Source organism: Myotis lucifugus, unplaced genomic scaffold (genome assembly GCF_000147115.1).
Source record: "Myotis lucifugus unplaced genomic scaffold, Myoluc2.0 scaffold_291, whole genome shotgun sequence".
Taxonomy (NCBI): domain Eukaryota; kingdom Metazoa; phylum Chordata; class Mammalia; order Chiroptera; family Vespertilionidae; genus Myotis; species Myotis lucifugus.
In genome coordinates, this window is record NW_005871339.1 from 155,327 (window position 1) to 171,748 (window position 16,422).

The window sequence follows — 16,422 nt, forward strand, 5'->3', positions numbered from 1 at the left end:
AGAAAAAATTAATTCGGTCAAACTATTTGTAGTTGGGGGGCAGTACAATCCCCTAACTAATAAGGATGAGTCCAAGATTTGACTTATGTGCATAAAACCAGTGGGGAATGAAGTATGGTAGCAATCATCTCAGGTAGAAACTATAGTTTAACTTTAACCCTGCTATTTGGTTTCTGTACTTATTTGCTTTGTTTAACAATAGAAAAGTTATTTTGATTTTCTGAATTATATAAATTATCCCATTGGTTGTGGTTATACCGGTCTTAGAAAGCACATTTTCCTTTACCTGGGAAGGACAGCACAGTTATCCCAAGGTCAGAGGGCTCCAGTTAACGTGTCCCTGTTGACCCAGTGATCCAGAGACCCAAAACTATAATTTAGATAACATGCTTAAGTAAAACTGCTTCTGCGTCTGTAAACTGCTTTTTTGCAAACCAGGTTCCTCATTCCAAACCTTGGGATGTAATCAATACCTTTGTGATCTTTACCTATAAATCTGGTGTTGTGGCTATCTTATCACTATGAGATTTGGGAGATGCCCCCTCATAGTCCCGGATTTGCAATAAATATGACTCTTTAATTTGAAAAAAAGAAAAAAAAGAAAAGGAAAACTGGTGAGCTCCTGCCCCCCTACAGATCCTGCCTCCCCGACGGGGAGGGGCTGATGGCAGGATAAGAGCTGGGCCACCTCCAGCGAGGGAGCCGCCCTGCAGGTCTGGCCCGGACGCTCACAGGTAAGGGCAGGGCTGCTCTTCAGCAGAACCCCCGACCTCCCCCGATGGAGCGAGGCACCGAGTGGAGGGTGGGAGAGAGTAGGAGTTGAGGGCCGACCATCTCAGACCCCACTGTCTCCATCCGAATCTGCACTCTGTGGGTCCGACTCTCCCTAAGCTCTGGCCACAGAAGAGTGGGTGGGTGAGTTATTTATCCCGGACCCTCCACCTTGCTTGCCCGGAACAGCATCTGTCCCTCTAACATGTGGGAGGGCCCGGTGGCTGGCGTCTGTCCTTCTCCAGCCTGAGCTAAACTGTCAATGTAACAAACGTCCAAACCTGTAGAGAAATTTTTGTAAGAGTTTATTTGAGCCAAACTGATGACATATGCCAGGGAACAAGATCTCAAAAGCTCTGCGATTTTGCAGCTTCTTACATACATTTGAAATCAAGAGAGATTACATGAAGGTGGGGGAAAGCGGGGCAGGGATTGGGTTACAGTACAGTTAACAAGATTGTTCTCTCTCTCTCTCTCTCTCTCTCTCTCATTGTTAATCCTCACCTGAGGGTTTCTTTTCCATTGATTTCTTTAGAGAGAGGTGAAAGGGAGGGGGAGAGACAGGGAGAGAAACATCGACATAAGAGAGACACATCAATTGATTGCTTCTCACATGCACCACAACCAGGGCCAGGGATCGAGCCTGCAGCCCTTTAGCCCACAGGCTGACGTGTTAATCATTGAGCAAAGCCGGCTAGGGCAAGCTTGTACTCCCTTGAGGGTTAACACTCCCTTCCAGGGGTATTGCTTTTGGTGTTAACCTAGATGCAGGAGAACAATGGACAGGGCTGGCTTAAAACCTTCCACTAAAGAAGTTATGGTCCTGGGCAGGGCTGCCCCCCATGAGCTGCCCAGCTAGGAATTTATGATCAGATCATCCGGTGAGCATACTTCACATAGAACCCCCTTTTCACCCACAAAGCAAAGGCAGGACTGAGTGAATAAGACATCTTGTTGGCGTCTGCCTTACAGTCATTTCTAGGGCCTCCACCTCAACATTGCTGTCTGTCAGGATTTCGACAGATGATTTCTGAGTCCATAGTATCTCCCAGCCAGGGTGAGCCAAAGCTTTTGTCTGCCGCTGATGTCATGTGACTAACTGGAATGACAGAGCCAACCGTCCCGTGTCAATGCCACTGCCCAGAGTGGCTGGTGAGCCCTTGAGAGCAGAGGGCCAAGCCGAGGGGCACCGAGAGTTAAACACGTGGGAACTGATGGACTGAAAAGCCCAGATGACAGGTGACGCAGAACATGGCCTTGACTCCTCCTCACTGTTGGCTGCATGTGGACTTGATGGCATTGGGGCTGTGTTGGGTTGAGCAGCGATTTCTTTCGGGATTATCATCAGGTTAACACGCAAGGGGCAGGAGGAGGCAGTTCCGCAGGTGAGCACACGTTCAGGGCGTGTGGCAGGATCGGTGCCTGAGGTAGGCACGGGCATGGGGCTCTGAGAACAGGCCATGCACAGGGACCACACCTGCGCGACAATGAACTTGAACCAGCAGCTTCCTACGTGTGACGGGTTTTATACTACGAAATCAGCACCCAAGCATTTGAGAACGAGTTCTCTGTGGTCTTGCTAGTGGTTTAGTTCCTGTCGATTAGGTGCGGGGAGTGTTGTGCAGGGTGAGACCCAGGCCCTGCCCAGCAGCCCCATGTGATGCCGGAGTGGACGGGCAGGTGGCCAGGCCAGGGGTCCAGAGGGCTTGGCACAGGCCCCACCTCGGCACAAGTGGCAGGAGGTGGAAAGGTTTCCTGGTGAATTAAGTTGTATACCCGGCTCCCACCTGACGGACCTGCTGGTGAGAGAGGGGATGCTCACCTGTGGCGGAGCTGGCGGTATTGCTGCACCCTGCCCGGTTTGAGGACGGCGAGGATTGGGATGAGGGGCAAAGACTCGCCATTTGACTAGACACCCATCCATCGGTTCGTTTCACAGATAGATGTTTGGTTACTGTTACTGCCAGGGCCTGTGGTGGGAATGGGTACAGAAAACCATAAACGGTGTGTCTGCCCTTGTCTGTCAAGGTGAGCTCCCACGAGAGTGCACCGATGGGCACTGTCCCGCCAGGGCACCAGAGAAGCTGGTGCAGGGAGGGATCTTAGAACCTGTGTCCAGTGGTCTCGGGCAGCAGAGCCAGGCACGGGGGTGGGGGCCTGGGGCCACCTCTGCTGTGGTCAGCATGCGTCTGCCCAGGCGCGGTCTTGTCCTGGGTCTGGACTGCAGGCCTCAGCTTGCCAGGTGGAGCCAGCTGCCCACGACGGGAGAGAGGATTCAGGAAAACTGCACCGAGCTCTCAGCCAAGGTCAGGGTCGCCCTCAAAGTCCCACACGAAGACCACACGAAGTCTGTGTCAGAATGGGATCTCTCCAGGTGAGACTCAATTTGTGCTGCTCTTTGGGAAGGTGCTGGAAAACATGTTGTTTAAGGTGCTCAGAGGGCCAGGGATGAGACAGGTCACTGCGGGGCAAAAGTGACTGTGAGTCAGGGCTACTAAACCAGCCCATGACCTGTCTGGTTTGGAACCAGGGGAGGTAAAAATGTCATCTTTTCACTGATCTGTTGAAGAACACGTCTTACATGTGCATCCACTCGGCTTCCTGATCTAAGCCCCAGGGTTAGAGGGCGTTCCCGCCAGGCACAGTGACTGCACCTGCCCTGCAGCGTGGGGTTGGCCTGGGGTCCTCCCGCAGGAGGGTCACAGGATGGGGGCCCGGGGGCCTGGCAAGGAGGGGCTGACAGCAGACCACCCAGTGCTCACCCACTGGGGGGAGCAGCAGCTACCCAGAGATGGCTGGAGGGGCAGGTGCGACCTCCCAGTGGTCAGAAAAGCAAGTTCAACCCAGGCGGTCATGACTCATCCGCAGACCAGCAGACACCATGGTCAAGGGGCCTGAGCAGGAGCTGGAGGGCTGGATTCCAGCCCGGAGTAGCTGGATGTGGGCCGCTTACCGTGGGTGCACACTCGTTGGTGAAGACACCTTCTGAGCACAGATGGGTGGGCAGGTCCCGGAGCGAGGGTTCCTGGCCGCCTGGTGCCCTGGGAAGGTGGACGAGCCGAGTCAGCTCCACGGGGTGTTCCTCCCAAGAGCCCACGGGTGGCACAGGAGGAGGTGGCCGTGGTCCAGTGTTGGGAGGGTGAGGCTGCCAGTGTCGCTGATGTGCGTCTCTCAAGCCCCCCTGTTCACAGCTGGTTTGTGCAGGTCGACAGGATTTGTGGGGACATTTTTTGTTGATCCAGGCACATGGCATGTGTAAGGACTAGGCTGTGGATGTTGCCGGGCTTGGCAGACTCCAGGGCTGCCTGACCCCTGCAGGCAAGACTGTGAGGGGTGCCGTGGGCGCAGTGCCCAGGTGACCCGCCCCCAGAAGGCCCAGCGGCCGCAGCTGGGACTTGCTGTGCCTTGAGAATGGCCCAGTGCTCTGCCGTCTCCACACAGGAGAGCACACTGGCTGGCCCTTCTCATGGCCTCTCCCACCTCGTTCCTGTGCTGCTCCCCGTGGCATTTTGTCTCCTGGAAGCTGTGAGGTGAAAGCAGAGGGATTTCATGCCAAGAGCAGGTCTGCATTCTGCTCCCAGCTGCACCACTAGCTTGGGCTGCACTTTCTCCTCTTCCCCCCAAATGGGAGGTGCACATGGCCATGCCCCCTGGTGATGGGCACCTCCCCCTGTGCGGCAGCATTTCGTCTGCATCTTGAGTCCTGAGCCAGGGCTGCTGGAGTGAGAAGGGCCTGAGAGGCACTCACCACTCGCAGGGAGACGGGTGCCTGGCAAACGGCAGGACCCCTGGGCCCTGGGGAGCAGGCAGTCCCCTCTCAGCTCTCACAGCACTGTCTCTGCCCGCCTCCACAGGGGAGGGGCCAGAAACTAGCGCAGCTGGTCAGACCAGGAAGCTCGGGATGGTGTCCACCTCCGGAGGCCTGAGGGGCTTTTCTGGTCGCACTTTTTAAAAATATATATATTTTATTGATTTTTTTACAGAGAGGAAGGGAGAGAGAGAGAGAGAGAGAGTTAGAAACATCGATGAGAGAGAAACATCGATCAGCTGCCTCCTGCACACCCCCTACTGGGGATGTGCCCGAAACCAAGGTACATGCCCTTGACCGGAATCGAACCTGGGACCCTTCAGTCCCCAGGCCGACGCTCTATCCACTGAGCCAAACCTGTTAGGGCTGATTGCACTCTTTTTTGAAGATCATAGAAATAATGCATCCCCATTTCCCAAGATAAAATCCATGAGGCTTTCATAACCGGGGGCTCTGAGCATGGGACTGAGTCGCTCATGGTGGTCGGCAGCCTGGGGGATGCCCTTTGGTTGTTGGGGCGTCTGATAGCCCGCCAGGGACTCAGCATAGCCTTGTTGGCAGGGGCCATGAAAACAACGACTGGCCAAACACACCTTTCGGGGTCTGTGGGCACAACTTGGGTCTGCACTAACCTGTAACTAAAGAAGCAGCAGAGGTTGGATGTCATAGCCATGATTCAGGGGGAGGCTTGGCTTCTCTTCTGTATTTTTTCTTGCTAGGTCTGCTTTATTGCTTAGGAGGAAATTTGTCTGAGGAAAAAAATTTAACTTATATTTCCTTTTGAAACTTTTTATTTTGAAATCTAAAGAAATTTCTATCAGGAAAACCAGACGCAGGCTAATCCCAGGTGTTCAGGCTGACACCGCAGAGAGCCAGGTTGGAAGCCAGCATCTGAAACGTCTCCTGTGGTTGAGGCCTTCCGGTGAATTACATTTTGTAAATCTGCGTGGTAGCGACCGTCTCTTTTAGAGACGTTGGTGCACACGGAGGGGAGGTGGAGAGACCTTGTTCTTCAGGCCGCACTTCAGAGCCCTGGTCTCACACCCTTGTCCCTTCAAAGCCAGGCGCAGCTCATGCTGGCGCGCCCGCTGGGAGCCGCTGGGAGCCGTGGGGGAGGCAGGAAAGATCTGGGCTGTGCCCAACCCCAGCAGCCGGTCTGACGACTGGCTCAGCTTTCAGTTCTTTAAGGTTGGAGGAGCCGGGCTGAGCAGGTGGGGAGCCCGCCCTGGGGTGGAGGTGGCCGTGCAGAGAGGAGAGGAGCCGGAAAAAGAGCAAGGAGCTGGACAGGACCTGGGAGCGCAGGGTGGCAGCTGGCCTCTGCCCTCCAGGTAATGCCACTGTGGAGCCTGCAAAGGTGTGGTTTTGGTTGTTGGCTGTAGTTTATGTTTCTCTTTACTTTTTCTGTCTCTGCCTTTTTCTGTAAGGTTAAAAAAAATAGCTTGCCTCCTCTCAGGAAAAGGTCGAAGTGTCATTAGCAAGGTACAGGTCAGGACCATAATACCGGCCACCCCAGAACCCCTCCCCCCGCGCCATGCCCAGCGACAAAGGCCAGGTGTGGGCGGCCCAGGCATCACAGGCTGATCCCTCGGGACCTCACACACCATCCAAATCCTTGAGGCTTAAAAGGACCAGGTGACCAGGAGACGGTCCACCTGTGGGAACCAGCAGGAGCTTCTCCTGTGGAGAAGGAACTCGCCCAGCCTGGGCAGTAACTCCCATGGCACCATGCATGTGCTCATGTCCCGGGAGAAGGGTGGTGACTGCATCCCACAGAGCAGGCCGGCAGGCAGGATGGCGTGGGGGGAGCCCCGAGGCTTCTCCACGGTTACGCAGTCACCCCGCAGGACTCCCGATGTGGGGACGGGGGAGCAAACTCCACCCTCGCGAGAGGCTACTGAGGCTAGAGCAGAAGTGGATTCCAGCCGGACACAGGCAAGTGCCCAAAGAGCGGGGCCACCGCAGGCCCCTCGGTCCTCGCCCAGGAGCCCCGAGGCGATGGCGCGGTCACATTGTCACCTCACAGGCTGGGCCCTCGATGGTCTGCATGTCCTGGGCAGGAGAATGGGTACCTGCCTTTTAATACGTTCCTACACTGAAATGCTCCGCAGCCAGTTTAACAAGAATGACAGAGGGCAGTGATGCTGATGATAACTAGTCCCTGGTCTAGTGCATTTCACAACTCACTCATTTAACTCTCGTAACCTGGTGGTGTAGGAAGTACTCCCACTCTACAGAGGAGGAAGTGGAGGCTCAGAGAGGCTCAGTCCTTTCTCCAGGTCACACAGCCTGGTGTTGGGGAAGCCAGGATTTGAACCCGGTCATGTGCTCCTATTCGCTCCTCCCTCTCCCAGAAAGATGAGGCTTGCACCGACCCAGCAGGTTTTCCTGGTGGAGGTCCGAGTCTGTGCAGGCTGTTATAACACAATGCCATACATCGGTGACTTTAAAGAAACAGACATTGATTTCTCATAGTTCCTGAGGCTGGAAGTCCCAGATCAAGGCACAGGTGCCTGGAGAGGCCTGCGTCCTGGCTCATAGACAGTGCCTTCTTGCTGGGTCCTCACGGGTGGGAGGGTGACGGTGCTCTCTGGGGTTTCTCTTATAAGGACACTAATCCATTTATGGGGGCTCCACCCTCATGACCTAAGTCACCTCCCAGAGGCCCCTCCTCCAATACCTCCACGTGGGGCATTTGGTTTCAACACATGAATTTGGGGAGCGGGCACAAATATTTGCCATAGCAGAGAGCACGTATTGTGGGAGGAAATCAAGTTATAGTCACACAACATTGCCACCTACATCAGGAACAGACCCCAGGCCTCGTGGCAGTCTGTGGGGGTGGTGGCGAAGGTTCCTCTTTTGACCACGTACTTCTGCATGGTTTGAAAGTTTTGCAACAAGAATCTATTACTTTCTGCTAACGCACAAAATCTCATTATTTACAAAATCGTTCTTTTTTAAAAAAATTGATCTTAGAGAGAGAGAGAAACATCAATTGGTTGCCTCCCGCATATGCCCCAACTGGGGATCGAACCCACAACCTGGGTGGGTATGTGCCCTAACTGGGAATGAGATGACGCTCTAACCAACTGAGCTACACTGGCCAGGGCTTTACAAAGTCTTTTTAAAAACACAGAGTTCAAGAGTTGGGGGGTATTTTTGCTAGAAATGTTTCATTCAATCATAGAACTGGCAGCCAGTTTACACCAGTGGGTGGCCGCAGCGTCTCCGTCTCCCCGGTGAACAGGGGTCTTTGGAGTTCCTCACTCACCGCCCCATCCATTCAGACCTGGTTAGAAGGCAGCGAACGAAAGCTGCTGCTTTTATCCTTCCTCCCTCCTCCCCAGGTCGCTCCTCCTCCCTTCACAACCCAGCAGGCCCCTGTCCGGCTGCGAGGCTCAGACCTTCTCTGCCTCTGAGCGGAGGGATGAGTGGCTGTTTACAGGGCATTTGATTGGATTTTGCTCTGAGGCTGTTTAGGACCTAGTTCCTGTTCATGGAAGCCTGAGTCCTGATCCCGCCACTGGCTTGCTCTGTGTCTCTGGGCTAGTGCTTCACCTCTCTGTGCCTGTTTCAGGTCTGTAACATGAAGCTCATAAGTGTGCCCCCTCCTCTGAGGGGTGGTGAGAGTGGATGAGCTGACACATAGGGCCGGCCATCGATGCTCAGGGACGGTGACCAGCGTGCATGCTGGGACATGCTACAGACGTGTCACCCTGTGCAGCATTGTTAGGACGTCCTGCCTGAAATTCTAGACTCCTCTCCAGGGAGCTGGGGCTGGCGGGCCCATGTCAGGGGCTGGTTGTGTGTTCGCAGTTCAAGGTGCTCCCTGTGCACTGGGCAGCTGAGCCACCGGGCACTGCCTGCACTCGAAATGCAGCAGGAGCACTGAACAGCCACGCGGCCGATGAGGGAGAACAAGCCCTCTGCAGGCGGGGAAGGGAGGCTGGGGTGCAGGTGTAGGCCCGGCCCAGCACCCAGAGCTGGTGGTTGCTCCTCGCTGGCTTCTAGTGTATCCCTGTCGTAGTGCCTGTTCCATGGAAGGAAGCGTGGCCGCACGAACACACTGTTCTGAAGATGCAAATGGGAGCAAATGGAAACAGTGTCAGGCAGCACACGCGGCGGGCGAGCTAGGGGCCCCGCACACGTCCTGACGGGGATGGAACCTGCAACCTAGGTATGTGCCCTGACCCAGATCAAATCCGCAACTTTTTGGTGTACCAGGGCCCACCAGGTGGTTCTCACAGGTGCTTCAGGGCCGTGTGCACCTGCTTTCCTCACTGTCCCCTACCCCTGGGCTGTGACTGCCTTTTGAAGGCTGCCACCTGTCCTGACGTGCAGTCGTGAAAAAACCTGTGTGTTCACATCTCTGGATTTGCCGAGGGCCCGAGAACCCGGCCACGTGTCCTGAGGACGCTTTGCAGGCTGACCTTTCTGTCTGAGAGCCGAGCAGGTATCTCTTAGTCCACCCTGAACCGGCGAGGCCCCGCTCCCACGTGGCAGCGCCACCCCAGGACACCTGCTGCCGGTCACACCTGTGCGTGTTCATCCCCGCGGCTGTGTAAATGCCACCGAGTAGCTGTAAGCCACGCAGATAGCGTCTGGCATAGCGTCCTGACTGCACTTCAGAGCACTGGAGAGTTGGCCGCTGGCCTTCCTGGGCTCACACCTCGGTTGTTTACTTGTGTTTGGTTTGCATAGTAACCCACGTTCTAGTGCGCGTCCCCGTGTGGATTGGAAGGACATGGTATCAGCTGGTCCCTGCGAGCACCCGCCTCGCTCCTGGAGTCTCGTTTGCCCAGAGGGAGTCACAGCAGGGAGCTTTGCTTTGTTATTTACTTATTTGTTTGTGCACTTAATGCTGTGGAAGGGCGGGTTGGGTGAGGCGTGGAACCCAAACCAGCAGCCTCAGGTGCGGGAAGTGGCCTCCTGCAGGTGCCACTGTCGTGTGTCAGGAGAGGCCCTGCCGAATGGACACGCCCTCGGCTGTGCCCCCAGCGCAGTGTGACGGGAGCGGGCCTGGAGACTGCTTGTCTAGGCCACACTCGGCTGCAGACTGTCTCGCCTGCTTCTTCCTGGGACCAGAGGAGAAAGCTCCAGGGACTCATAACCTTTCCAGAGCCGCTGGGAAGCACCAGGAGCTCCGGTCAGTGGGAAGGACGCACTGGGCATAAGAATGAGGAGTGAGGTGGGGCCCTGTCAACAGCCAGGAGCCCAGTGAGGCTTCAGGGGCGGGGGTGGGGGAGGGGGTGGTTAAGTGAGTGCATTTGGCAACTTCTTATTGATGGTCCTGCAACATGTGGCTGGCATCCTGAGGGTTCTCTCCGGTCTAATGCTGAGCTCAATCAGGATAAACAGGCTGGCACGATGGTGTGTTCCCAGTGGGCGGGCAGCATCTCATTAACCTAATAAACGCAGTAGGGCTGAGCCGAAAGGCAGGGCGAAAAGCAGCAAAGTTACTTGCTCAGCGTCTCTCCTGCTGGAAACTCAGCGCCTTGCCGCTGCCGTTCTGTGGTTCAGGCAGGACCCGATTTCTTGAGGCCGGGATGCCAGGAATTGACACAGTGCCTTTGGGGACACTCTGGGAAAGAGGGTGATTAACTGTGAGTTAACAAGAGTCTGAGGCTTGGAGACACCCTGGCCCTTGGGGACTGCTGGAGACTGAATAAGCCACGAGTCATTCCGGGGGTGGAGGGTGGGGGTCTGGGTTGAACCGGCTGCACCGGGGCCAGTGAAATAGGCCCGCATCGGCCAAACCTGGTTCTCATCCTGGGTTGGCCAGTTATTTGTGAGCCGTGCAGTTGGTCGTGGTACCAAGAGAGCAGTTGTGATCATTAAATGAATAATTCGTGTTTAGTGCCTGTCTCTCAGCACGACCTTGCATGGTCTCCCTGGTTGCTCACTGGCTTGTCTGGGTGTGGTCTCCCCACCTGTCACCAGGGCGTCGCGGGGTGGCCCGTGGGCCTGCCTTCCTTTCCCTGTTGATGCTGCCCTTCAGACCTCAGCGTTACAAGCCCTCGCGGTTAACTCAGAGGCCGTCCGCACCTGGTTCTGGGTTGTTTCCAGATGGGGTCCACGCTGGAGGGCTGGGACCTGGAGGTGAGGCTGGCAGAAAGGGGGGTCACAGTTTCTGGAGGGCCAGGGTAAGGCGGGGAACGGCAAGAGCTCTGACCGGTCACACCTGGCCTGAAGGTGAGTGAAAAGAACAGGTCAGGGAAGGGAGGTGGCCCCAGAAGGAGCAGGACCCAGGCGCTCAGAGCGGCAACAGGCGTGGACCGGGTTGTCCTGTGTCTGTATCTGCCCCTCCCCTGGAGGCAGGTAGATGAGATCGTATGTTTGTTCTGGAAGCTGGAGAGACACACAGCTCCCGCAGGTGCCACCATAGAGCCTGTGACCAGGTGGCCCCTACGGGCCCCATGGGTGGCCCAGAGGGCAAGCTTTCCCTCCCCAGCTCAGCACCCACTCCTGCCTGACCCCTTGTGGCTCCAGAGCCATTCCCTGCCATGCTGGCAGCTCCTTGTTCCGGGGCAGGGCCTGTGGCACTAGGCAGATATGGGGAAGCAGCACCCGCCGCCCCCAGACCCCAATGGCTGACAAGTGGGCTTCTCCCCTGGACGAGGGCCGTCAGCGGGTTGGTTAATAAAGAGCTGCTTTGAGAAACTACATAAACCGCAGCTGCATATGTGCGTTCATCTGTCCTCATGTCTGATGGTCGCAGTACTTGCCTCCTTGAGCAGGAACGGTTATTACACCTGCAGTGCTCTCGGTTGTGTATGAAAGAGAATGTGGGCATTCCATGAGAAACTTGCTGAGTCTAAAGAAAAGTTAAGTTTTTAGAACCTGCCTTTAATGTTGCTGCTCTGAGGACACCACCAGGAGGTTCTGTCAGCACACTCCTGCTGTTCTCTTTCATATTTAGCATAAATCAGTCATTTTTAGGTCCAGGGAAGTATCTAGACATGTTCTTGTATAATACCTTCAAATTAGCTTTATTCTCTTTAACCTTCAATAAGAGACTCAGAATGAAGTCGAATAGTAATCCAGGGGCAGGAGTGACCTCACTCGCACACGTGGTCTCGAGGACCAGGAGGGCCACGGCCACGGGTCCTGAGCACGGCCAGTGGACAGGTGCACTCAGGACCCCACGGGGAGTTTTCTGTCCACAGAAAACTATTGGAGGAGGATTTTGGCCAAATTCCTATGCCAACCTTTATTTCAAAATCAATAAAGCCAAGATTCTAAGCATTCTAGGTTTGCTGTGTTTCACACAAATAATGGCAAGGGCATAGTAAAAAGTGAGAACTATCTCAACATTCCTGCCCTAGCTGGTTTGGCTCAGTGGATACAGCGCTGGCCAGCAGACTGAAGGATCCCAGTTCGATTCCAGTCAAGGGTACGTACCTGGGTTGTGGGCTTGATCCCCAGTAGGGGGCGTGCAGGAGGCAGCCAATCAATGATTCTCATCATTGATGTTTCTATCTCCCTCTCCCTTCCTCTCTGAAATCAATAAAAATATATTTAAAAAAACAACAAAAAACATGCCTTACTGTTCATAGAACCCAAACCAGGGCTGAGGTTTAGTTTCTGTTCTGCTCCAGCCTGGAGAGAAGTACCTGGCAGTTCTCCCCACCTCTGCCGGCCGGTCCCCTCTGCGGGCCTGGTTCAGGAGCCATGATGACGTCATCACGAGCGCTAACCATTTTGACATTTACTATGCCAGGTGCTTTCCCTGTACCAACCCCCTAAACATCACCACCACCCATTGATGAGGGTAGAGTGATTATTCCCACTTTACAGTAAACTGAGGCTTAACTTGAAGCGGGGGGTGGGGGGGGTAGTGCTAGGATTGGGGTGCAGTCCGTGCCCAGGGCTGTGCTGTGCACCCTCTCTCCAGGGTGGTCACAGAGGCCTCCTGCGATGTGGCTGGGAGAGGAGACTCCTGTGACACACTGAGGTCCAAAGGGCAAAGAGAGAGCGAGAGCCAGGGCGCCCTTCGCCAGAGAATCCCTTTCAAGGCTGGGTGCTGACCACAGGCCCGGAGGGTCTGGAGGCTGAGCACTCAGAGGGGTCTGTGCAGTCCAGGGTGTGCAGGAACCCTGTGGCCTGTCCACTGTCTCGCCCGCCGAGGCGCCAGCCTGGCTCCTGCCCTGCAAACTTGGCAGGAGGCCGGGGACGAGGACAGGATGTGGCAAGTATCTCGAAAGCCTGCAGTTGGGAAGGTGGCTGCTGGGCTCTGGCAGTGGCAGCTGGGGGTGGGCCATGACCCGGTTTCTATTCTAGAAGAGTCTCTCAGTGGCACCGTGGAGGAGGGGGCTGGCATCCTGAATTACTGGGGTACTGGCAAGCAGAAAGCCTTTCCGGAGGGCAGGGCCACCCCGGGTCCCAGAGAGTCCTCACCAATACCTTTCTGAACGAGCGCTGACCTCAGGGCAAAGGTCGGGCCCAGGTGCTGCCACTCAAGTCAAGGGCACCTGCTGCCCTTTGTGGAGCGAGACCCGTGCTCAGCGATGGGCTTCACGGCCGCAGGGGCCAGCATCCTCGAGGCTCAGATGCACGAGGGCCCGGGCCTTCAGCTGCATCGCAGACGAGGGGTGGTGGCTGGGCAGACGTGGACCACCCCACAGCTCTCTGAGAGAGGGGTTTCTTTTCACTATTTATTAGGAAGGTGGAGGTCCGGGTACCTGGCAGGGAGAGGACCTGTTCCTCAGGCCTCAGATGAGGACTGTCCTCACATCCCAGGGGGAGCACACACCGCCCTGCAGGAGCAGGTCCTCCCGGGGCAGCAGTTCCTCTGGCTGCTTTGGGGATTACGGAGTTGGGAAGCCTTAGGCAGCCAGACACTGCTCAGGGCCAAGCCCCTTCCCGGCAGGCTAAGCGGAGGAGTGGCGACCTGCCTTCCCTCTGATGGCTTCTTGGGCCACAGGCCTGAGTGTAAGTCACAGACGGATGCCTCTAAAGGGCCTTGCAATCAGTCTGGAGGCTCCAGGGGCAGGGCAGGGAAGGGGAAGGGGCAGGGGCTGGGCAGGGCAGGGGCGGGGCAGGGGAAGGGGAAGGGGCAGGGGCAGGGCAGGTGCAGGGGCAAGGGCGGCTTTGCCAGCTGTGGGGCCCGCCCCCTGGCAGGACACAGGAGCACAGATGCTGGAGGGGGCTTCAGCCGGGCAGGCAGGGCAGCGGGGCCTTCCTGTCTGGAAGTGGGCCCTTCGTGTCATGTGCAGGGAAGATGCACAAAGCAGTAACTTTCCGGTCACCCAGTGCAGCGTGATGACCCTGAAGCAGGGTAGGGAACCTTTTCTCTGCCATGGGCCATGGGGGTATTTATAACATCATTCCAGGGCCATACAGAGTTACCCACTTAAAAATCAGCCTGCGGTATTTGGTCAAACATGTAATCAACTCACCCCTAATGCCTTGGCAGGGCCAGGCCACAGGATTTCGTGGGCCTTATACTGTCCTCGGGCTGGGCGTTCCCCACCCTGGCCCTGAAGGGAGGTGCGTTGGCCAGAGGCCCCTCGAGGTGCTCTCCCAATAACATCTCTCTTCCTGCTTCTGCGTGTCTGTCGGGGCCTTTGCACAGCGAGCAGCTTGCAAGGGTGACGCTTCCGCCTGCATCTCTATCTCATCTCAGCTCCGTGCACGTTCAGAGTCCAGGCGGGGTCACGTGGGAGACAACAGACCTTCGCACGTCTGGCCGACGTCCCGCTGTTTTCCGGGAGTAAGAGGAGTGACTCTTCCCCAAGTCTTCCCCGGGGCAGTGCCCGGAAAGGCATTCCCCAGGGTCTGGAGTTGGAACTGGGCCTCTGGTGGGAGCGCAGCAGCCTGCTCTGGGCGGGGGGACCAATGGCTGGGCATTGCCCCAAAGAGAGGATGTCTGTCCAGCACTGGGAGGCCTTCCAGGGGTTTTTCCAGCCCGAGCAGAGCTGGGGCCCACCTCACTAGCTGGGTTGTTGTGCTCTTGGGGTTTCTGTCGGCGTCTGAGTCTGAGGTCCCGGGTCAGCTGCTGGGCGGGGGCCCGCTGACCTGGTCCTGTCCAAGGCCGCGATGCACCTGTTTACAGCGGCTCCTGCTGAAAGCCGCTTACTGGATTAGCGGGAGCCTGGCAGCCCCGAAGTGGGCCGAGGGGAGGCCGCGCCCTCTGTGCTGCTTCAGGGCCCTGTTTTCATTCGAGCTGGCCTTCGAGACTCGCAGGGTGCCTCTGGGTCGGGAGGCAGCACCCCAGAAGTGCGTGTCCCCCTCGTTCTGCCGAGCAGCTGCTCTTCGTGGCCCAGGCCCGTCCCGTGTGGGAAGTGTGGGCCTGGTCATAATCCCTCTCCTTACCCTCCGGCCCAAGGTGACACGCGCTGCCACCGCCAGTCTCCTCACCAGCTCTCAGAAGACAGGGGACAGGCTGTGAAGATGCTGGCCAGCTACTCGACCTGCCTCTTCTCGGGGGTTTGTGCCGCCCTGGTGGCCGTGGCTTTGACCTATTACTTGTACTGGTGAGCGTGGCTGGTGCCGGGGTCTGGGCTGTCTGGGGGGAGGGGCTCCCAGTGCTCTGGTCCGCCCCCGCTGTCCCTGTAGGTCCACAAACTCACTCCACCCGCCGTGGGGACTGCATGGCGGGCGGGGACGGAAGCGGTTACCGCCCGAGCACAGTGCGTGCTGGGGATTATCCTGCCCTTCCATGAATGCTCTTTTGTTAGAACATTCCCGAGGGAGGTTCAGGGGCTTGGCGCCCTGACGCACAGTGGGTGCTGGGTGCTGGGTGACTGGGAGGGAAGCCCCTGCCCCGAGCCCTCGCCATCGCTCCCGCCTCTCAGCCCAGAGCGGGGGCAGCGGGGGCAGCTGACCGACACGGGGTCTGTCAGTTGAACAGAAATGGTAGCTTCCATCAAAGGCATGTTCCCCTGTTGTGCCCATAGGTGATAAGGTAGTTTATGGGGAGTCACCAGTGACCCTTTGCAGCAGTGGTGGCCGGAGCGCACCCAGCGCTTGCTGTGAACATGTGCGGGGAGTCTGTGGGGTGCCGTGGGCCACCTGGCCCGGGGGTCTGGAGGCTCAGCTCCTCCGTCCCCTCACGAGGCTGTGACAGCCAACGGGGCATGTGTGCGCTGGGCCCCAGTTCTGTCTGTAAAATGGGATGTTGACCGTATCTCTGCAGGTGACAACCTTTGCACACGGGCAGGTACGGATGGCACGCACACAGGGCCGGCTCCCTCCTGATGGGCTGTTGTTGGGGTGGCCATGGGGAAACCCCAGCCCGGGTCTGGGGTCACTTGATTGGCTAGTGCTGGAGAACGGGCAGTTTCCTGCAAAGAGGCAGGCTTCCCGGAGGTTCTGCCTGGCGTATTCTTGTTCCTCCCCCGCCCTTGGTTGGGTGGGAGTTCTACCCTCTGAGCTGCAGGCTTTCTCTTCTGTAGATCCGATTAATGCTTCTTTTGTGTCTGGCGATGGAGGGGTGCTGCAGGCGGCAAGACCTCAGCCAGGGCAGGGCTTCCCGCTGGCTCCCGGCCTCTGTGGTCTCCAGGTGTACCCCAGGCTTCGGCAGCCCTTTCCTGCCTCAGAGCCCCCTTCCTCCTGAACACTCTAGTCATTTATTTGCCTCTCAGGGGCCTGGTGGCACTGGTCAGTCAGCTGGACTCCAAAAGGGGCGGGTCTGCATCACCGCACAGCGGGCCGCCCCCCTCGCGGGGGTGGGGGGGGGCGGCGGGGCAGGGGGAGCATGCTGGTTTTCTCGTCTGTCTGTGGATGTTTCCTCTTGCAGCGCTTGTCCTGCCACTAAATAGTCCTTGTTCCACAAACAGGAAGAGACCCGGTTGGAATAACATGCTCTAAGCTCGTTGTGATCTGGCGGAGGACTTGGGCAG

The 16,422-nt window shown here is 57.0% G+C and overlaps 1 protein-coding gene across 4 annotated transcripts in view; it reads left to right on the forward strand.

Moving 5' to 3' along the window:
- The window catches only part of AGPAT3 (1-acylglycerol-3-phosphate O-acyltransferase 3), a 56,626-nt gene that overhangs the window by 12,261 nt on the left and 27,943 nt on the right, over positions 1-16,422 (forward strand). Inside the window, exon 1 of one of the 4 annotated variants that reach the window (XM_023763529.1) lies at positions 5,771-5,907. The exons of 2 other annotated variants lie outside the window; for them this stretch is intronic. The gene's annotated coding sequence lies outside the window, so the exon portion shown is untranslated. Of the gene's footprint in view, positions 1-5,770; positions 5,908-9,599; positions 9,726-16,422 lie in introns of those variants that run through there. One more of the 4 variants, XM_023763528.1, reaches the window with a different exon arrangement.